Raw genomic sequence first — 7,668 nt, 5'->3', positions numbered from 1 at the left:
GATGAAATTGGGGGTTTATAAGCATGAAACAACATCCCGGAAGGTTACAAGCTTGTTGGAAAAGTGAAATACTTGAAAACAAAAGCTTTATAAACGAACAGGGTCGTGTGCGTGCGCACGCCCAGAAGTGTTTTCAGAAAGTGTGTGTGCGCATAGGGTTGTGCGTACGCACAGAAAGTAAAATTTCCAACGTGTGCGTACGCACAGAGCTGTGCGCACGCACAACTTGCAAAAACCTTAATGTTGTGTGCGCGCACAGGGCGTGCTGGCGCTCCCAGCCGCAACCACTTCCTTGTGTGTGCATACGCACAAGTGTGTGCGTGCGCACATGTCCAAAAATCCACAGGGTGTGCATGCGCACAGGCTTGTGCGTGCGCACACAAACCAAAAATCACAAATTCTATAGAATTTGCAGAATTTCAGATTTTTGGCCCAAACTTTCAACGATCATATCTACTTCCATAAATTCCAATTTCAACCAAATTTAAACCATTTTAAAGCTTATGAAATTATCTTTCATTTGATATAAAAATCATCAAATTCCAAAAACAATAGCTTGAGATATGATCCGTTGAAGTTCACTAAAATTTCATTTTTACCAATTTCATAAACCTCCAATTTTCCAAAATATACACTTCCCAATTTCATTCAAATCAGCTAAAACTCAACCATTCCAACATTAATCATTTCCAAACCTCACTCAACTCTCAGCCCATCAATTCTTCCATAACTCATCATCATAAAGTGATTTACTTCAACAATATATATTCATCATAACAGATTATCATCATCGAATACCAACACAATCATCGTTCAACATAACCATAATTCATCAACCTATCCATATCAAGCCCAATCTCAACTTCAAATCAACTTGTACATATACCAAGTATCATCATCATATAAAACTCACATACATCATCAATCAAGAACTTCAATTATACCTTCCACAAACCAATAATCACATAATCATACAACAATTTCAACAACCAATCAACTATCATCACAAATTCAATTCCTATCCTATGGGTCACTAGCCTAAGTTTTCACACCACATTACATTTTAAATACAGAAAACTGAAATCATACCTTGGCCGATTCCCCGCTTAACTCGGAACACTTTTAATTTCACTTTTCTTCAAGCCCTTGGGGCTCCAACACCACCAGGCTCAGATTTCCAGCCTCACAACTCCACTTCCAAGCTTCTAAAATCACCAACAAGCTTCAACAAGCGTCAACATTCACATACACAACACCTAACCCACAATTACCACATCCAAACACAACAACTCAATACCCAAATGCTTAAATTTAGAAATTCCATTAGGGTTTGAGATCTCTTACCTTTACCCACTGATCCTTGAGCAATACCCACAAGGAATCAAGTCTAGTGGACCCCTAAAACATGAAAATCATCAAGGAATTGAGTTTCTCAAACCTTAAACCTGAAATTCATATACCAGAAGAAATGGAGCTAGGCAAATGCGATTTACTTATTATTTTGTTTGGATAGAATTGAAGAGCTCGACAAGCCCAACGCGTGGCCACAAACGGCTCGTCAATCGGAGCACCGGATCAAAAGTTATGATCAATTGAAGATTGAAGTGAAATTTGGAAAAGGGTTTCTTACTCTTCCCCTTCCTATCAGCATGTTTCTGTTTCATGTGGGGAAGGAAGGGTTGTGCCCTTTACTTAATTGGCTATTGGGTTGGGCTAAGGGCCCAATACAGGCCCGATTTGGTCCAGTTTGGTCCGTTCGGCCCAATTTTGGGCCGATTTCTTAAAATTGGTGTCAAAATTCTCGTTTTAATGTTCTCTATCATATTAAACCATAAAAATATTATTTCTTATTTTCTAGAATATATTTTAATTTATGGGTTAATTAGTCATTAATTAACCGGATTTTACACGTCGCATATTAGGCTATTAACCCCCTTAGTCATCAAAGCATTGGAAGTTAATTCGACATCCGGGACTGGCATAGATGGGAAGTCCCTAAGACTCTTAGGCTGTGTTTGTTTTTAAGAATAGGACAGGATAAGACACTGAGAACAGGACAGGACAAGACACTGATGGACAGAGACACAAAATTTTGTGTTATTGTATTCTGTTTGGTGATAAACTAGAACAAATTATGAAAATTCAATTTATTCTCATTTTTTTTCATTCAAAAAATTTGAGATGAAAAATATAACAATAAAAAATATAATTATAAAAAATTAACAAGAATAATGAAAGAAAAATAAAAAATAAGTTGTGTCCCTTGTTAATGTCTCTGTGTCCTTCCTGTTAGGATGGACATAAAATATACTATTTCAGTGTCTCTGGATACATTGTCTCTGTCCATGTCTCCTCTGCCAAAAACGATTTTGTGTCTCAGTATCCCTGTCTCTGTAAACAAACGCAGCCTTATTGTAACTTTTCAATTTGTTCTCAACGTCAATGACAATAAAATCCTTTAACTCTTCTTCTATTAAATGTAGATCTACAAAGAATAATGAAACTCAAAAGTAAGTGACAACAGGATTGAAGCAAATGTGTTTGTTACTTACATGATATTATAAATGTGAGGGAGAGAGAAAGAAAAGGAAGGCTAAGAAAAAGAAGGCTAAGAGTTATTATAGGAAAGTTTTATTTCTATCCGTTGAAATTATAGTATATAACCACTATATAAACGTTTGTAGAATTTCAATTCAATCATCATCAACAATAACAACTACATTCACATCTTCTTTTCATATTATTATTATTATTATTATTTTATTTTATTTCCTTTTCTCTTTAGTAATTATATAGCGAGTGCATTATTGTGAGTAGTGTTCAATTTCATATTACTTTGTAGCTATTAGAAGTCAAAATTCCGCTGTAAACTCAACAATTGGTATCAAGAGCCAACGTTATATTATTCATTATTTGAGTGGTAAAATTCAATTTTAAATATAATGACTTCTACTAGTGGTAATGTCAAAGTAGGCAAATATGAAATCGAGAAGTTCAATGGGAAAAATGATTTTTTCTATTGGAGGATGCAAATGAAAAATCTGCTTATATCACAAAAGTTACACAAGGCACTGGCAGGAAAAGAGAAGAAGCCGGAAGAAATGAAAGATGAGGATTGGGAAGAATTAGATCTTGAGGCACGGGCTGCAATAATCTTATGCCTTGAGAGGGATGTTGCTTTCTTGGTGAATGAAGAAGCAACTGCAGCAGGCGTCTGGACAAAGTTAGAGAGTAACTTCATGACGAAAACTCTAACTAACAGGATCTACTTAAAATCCAAATTGTATACATGCAAGTTGGAGGAAGGCACCTCAATCCAAGAATATATCAATAAGTTTGATAGGATTATATCAAACTTAAAGGATATAGATGTCAAGGTTGATGATGAAGATCAGGCACTCATATTGTTACTTTCATTACCAAAGTCCTATGAAAATCTGGTGCAGATATTGATGCTAGTGGGTGACACTCTGACCATGGATGAGACGAGGGCATCACTTTTATCGGATGATCTACGTAAGGTTGCTACAAGTGTAATGTCATCCTCAAATGGAAGAGAGTATAATGATCAAGCACAAGGGTTGTTCGCAGTTAGAGGAAGGACTAATGAAAGAGGAAAAGGTAATAAGCGTGGAAAGTCAAGGCCAAAATCTAGACCTCACACGGAGAGAACATGCTTTAAATGTGGTGAGCCTGGACATTTCAAAGCAAATTTTCCAAATAAAAGGATAACTTTCAAGAAACAGAACAATGACAACCCAAAAGAAAAGCAAGAAGCAAGCTACGTCTCAAATGATGAGGAAGATTGTTACTCTGTGACAGAACAATCTTATGAAATTTTCGATAAGTGGATTCTTGATTCAGGAGCATCTCACCATATGTGCCCAAATAGGAAGTGGTTTACTACCTATCAAAGCATAAATGGTGGCACAGTTTTAATGGACAATGATCATGCTTGTAAAACTGTGGGGTTGGGTATTGTAAGAATCAAGATGCATGATGGTGTCATAAGAACCTTAAAGGATGTGAGACATATTCCAGACTTGTGAAAAAATCTGATCTCCATAGGTTTGTTGGAGAAAAATGGTTGCAAAATAGTTGCAAAAAATGGGGTACTGAAAGTTGTTCGTGGTTCTTTGGTAGTGATGAAAGGAGTTCGTCACGGTAATCTTTATTCTCTTTTGGGGACAACGGTTATAGGTGAGTTAGCAGTTGAAATTGGTGGAAGTAGAGATCAAACAGATTGCACGAGAAGATGGCACATGCGGCTTGGACATATGTCAGAGAAAGGTCTATCATTGCTTTGTGGACAAGGTTTGCTGAAGAATATGAAAAAACCACAAATGGAATTTTGTGAGCATTGCGTGTATGGAAAGGCACATAGGGTGAAGTTTTCTACAAGCAAGCACAAAAGCAGAGGGTTGTTAGACTACGTGCATACTGATATTTGGGGCTCAGCTAAAGTTACTTCCAAGGGTGGTTCCAGGTATTTTGTTACTTTTGTTGATGATTATTCCAGGTATGTTTGGATTTACTTCCTCAAACATAAGAATGAGGTATTCGACACTTTTAAGCGGTGGAGAGCAATGGTTGAAAATCGAACGGGTAGGAAGTTGAAAACTCTACGATCAGATAATGGCACAGAGTACACGGATGGAGCTTTCAAGGAGTTCTGTGATCGAGAAGGCATTGCAAGACACTGGAAAGTTAGAGAAACACCACAACAGAATGGAGTCGCCGAACGACTAAATCGTACGCTACTTGAGAAGGCAAGGTGTATGCGCTCTAATTCCGGGTTAGGCAGAGAATGGTGGGCGGACTCGGTTGCTACAGCTTGCTACATAGTGAACCGATCCCCACATTCTTCTCTAGATGGAGACACACCTTATAAGGTGTGGTCAGGGGAACATGCAGATTACGAGAAACTCAGAGTCTTTGGATGCACAGCCTATTATCATGTCAAAGATAATAAGCTTGATGATAGAGCTAAGAAGGAAATCTTTTTGGGGTATCCAAGAGGGGTTCAAGGCTATCGCCTTTGGAGTGTAAATGATTCTAAGTTTGTAATTAGCAGGGATGTTACCTTTGATGAACGATCTATGGTAGCTTTGTCTAAAGATGTGGTGCCAGATGATGGTGATGTTGGAAAAACTTCAAATACTCAAGTGGTGGAGATAGAGTCTAAATACCAACAAATAGACTCTAATAATATTCAGGTGGAGCATCCTAATGCTACTCGAGATGACGCAGAGGATGAACTTGATCATGAGAAAATTCAGCGAGAAAATGCACATGCATTACAACAGCAGCAGCAGGATTCTTTGGCATCTACTAGGCCAAAGAGGAATTATAAATTTGTTCAGAAGTTTGGGTCAGACAAGCCTTTGAGACATTTGGGTAGCTAAACTTGGTAGATTATGCACTCTCAGTGGAGGATGATGAGTCGGTCACCTTCAAACATGCTATCAAAGACAAAGATAGAGAGAGTTGGTTGGTCGCTATGGAGAAAGAGATGCAATCTCTTCATAAGAACAAGACATGGGATGTGGTCCCATTGCCCGTGGGAAAGACTGCAATTGGTTGTAAGTGGGTGTATAAAAGAAAAGAAGATCCTACTAAGTCAGATGGTACAATATTCAAAGCTAGGTTAGTAGCAAAGGGATTTGCACAGAAAGAAGGTGTTGATTACAATGAGATATTTTTTCCTGTGATAAAACACACTTCCATACGAGTGCTTTTAAGTCTTGTCGCTCATGGTGATCTTGAGTTGGAACAACTAGACGTGAAGACTGCATTCTTGCACGGTGATTTAGAGGAAGAAATCTACATGTATCAACCTGAGGGTTTCAAGGTTGAGGGTAAAGAAAGTCAGGTATGTCGCTTGAGGAAATCGCTATATGGATTGAAACAATCTCCTCGGCAATGGTATAAGCGATTTGACTCCTTTATGTTAAAACAAGGTTTTTCCAGAAGTAATTATGATTGTTGTGTATACATTCGTAAGCTTCCTGGAGGTGATTATATCTATCTTCTATTATATGTGGATGACATGCTTATTGCCTCTAAGAGCAAGGTAGAGATAGATATGTTAAAGGTTCAACTTGGTAAAGAATTTGAAACAAAAGACTTGGGTGCTACACGAAAAATATTAGGCATGGAAATTAAAAGAGAGAGATCAAGCCAAAAATTGTTCTTGAGCCAAAGAGGATACATTGAGCGCGTCATTGAAAGATTTGAAATGAAAAATGCTAAATCGGTGGTAACGCCGTTGGCTCCACATTTTAGGCTCTCTGGTAAATAATCTCCCACAACAGCAGAGGATAAGGCTTACATGAAAAATGTACCTTATGCTAGTGCAGTCGGTAGCCTAATGTATGCTATGGTATATACACGCCCAGATATTTCACAGGCAGTAAGTGTTGTTAGCAGGTTCATGGCAAACCCAGGTAAGGCACACTGGGAAGCAGTCAAGTGGATATTAAGATACTTGAAGGGCACCATTGACACAGATTTATGCTTTAGTGGAAAATCATGTCAAATCAGCGGCTTTGTTGATTCTGATTATGCTAGTGATCTAGATAGAAGACGTTCTACGATTGGTTATGTATATAAAATACAAGATGCTCTAGTTAGTTGGCGATCGATGTTACAAGCTACAGTGGCACTATCTACTATAGAAGCTGAGTACATGGTAGTAGCAGAAGGGGTGAAAGAAGCATTGTGGCTAAGAGGTCTTCTAGATGATTTGGGGTTGAAGCAAGATTGTGTGGATCTGAATTGTGATAGTCAAAGTGTAATTCATTTGGCTAAAAATCAGGTTCATCATGCTCGTACCAAGCATATTGATGTTAGATATCACTTCGTGCGTGATGTTATGGAGAAAGGTGACATTTCTCTTGTAAAAGTACACACGGATGAAAATCCCGTTGACATGTTGACTAAAGTGGTGTCAGGAAGCAAGTTCCAACATTGTTTGAAATTGCTCAATATTTTTCCATGTTAGGCAGTCATTTTCAAATGATGCAACCGAATACGAATACCATTCTTTGATCGTCCAAAATTTGCGTAGATTTCAAATTGTGAACGAGGTGGAGAATTGTGAGGGAGAGAGAAAGAAAAGGAAGGCTAAGAAAAAGAAGGCTAAGAGTTATTATAGGAAAGTTTTATTTCTATCCGTTGAAATTATAGCATATAACCACTATATAAACGTTTGTAGAATTTCAATTCAATCATCATCAACAATAACAACTACATTCACATCTTCTTTTCATATTATTATTATTATTTTATTTTATTTCCTTTTCTCTTTAGTAATTATATAGCGAGTGCATTATTGTGAGTAATGTTCAATTTCATATTACTTTATAGCTATTAGAAGTCAAAATTCCACTGCAGACTCAACAATAAAAATAATAAAAAGTGAATTATAAAATTATTTTATTATATTTCTCTAAAAAATTTAAAATAATTAAGTCAAGAGACATAAATATTTGTAAATGTATTCAGGCGTGTGAAAATTCTCATTCATTAACTTGACATCATTATTATAAATTAAAATTTGAAATTATCAAATTAATTTTGCTTTAATTTATCATTTTCAAAATTGAAATATTATATTTCTTAATCTTCAAGATTTCTAAGTTGATAATTTTAAATGAATATAAACTA

The sequence above is a fragment of the Arachis ipaensis genome, chromosome B4 (assembly GCF_059453495.1).
Source record: "Arachis ipaensis isolate K30076 ecotype BB chromosome B4, ASM5945349v1, whole genome shotgun sequence".
In the NCBI taxonomy this organism is placed as follows: Eukaryota; Viridiplantae; Streptophyta; class Magnoliopsida; order Fabales; family Fabaceae; genus Arachis; species Arachis ipaensis.
Note: the sequence above shows the minus strand (reverse complement) of the source record.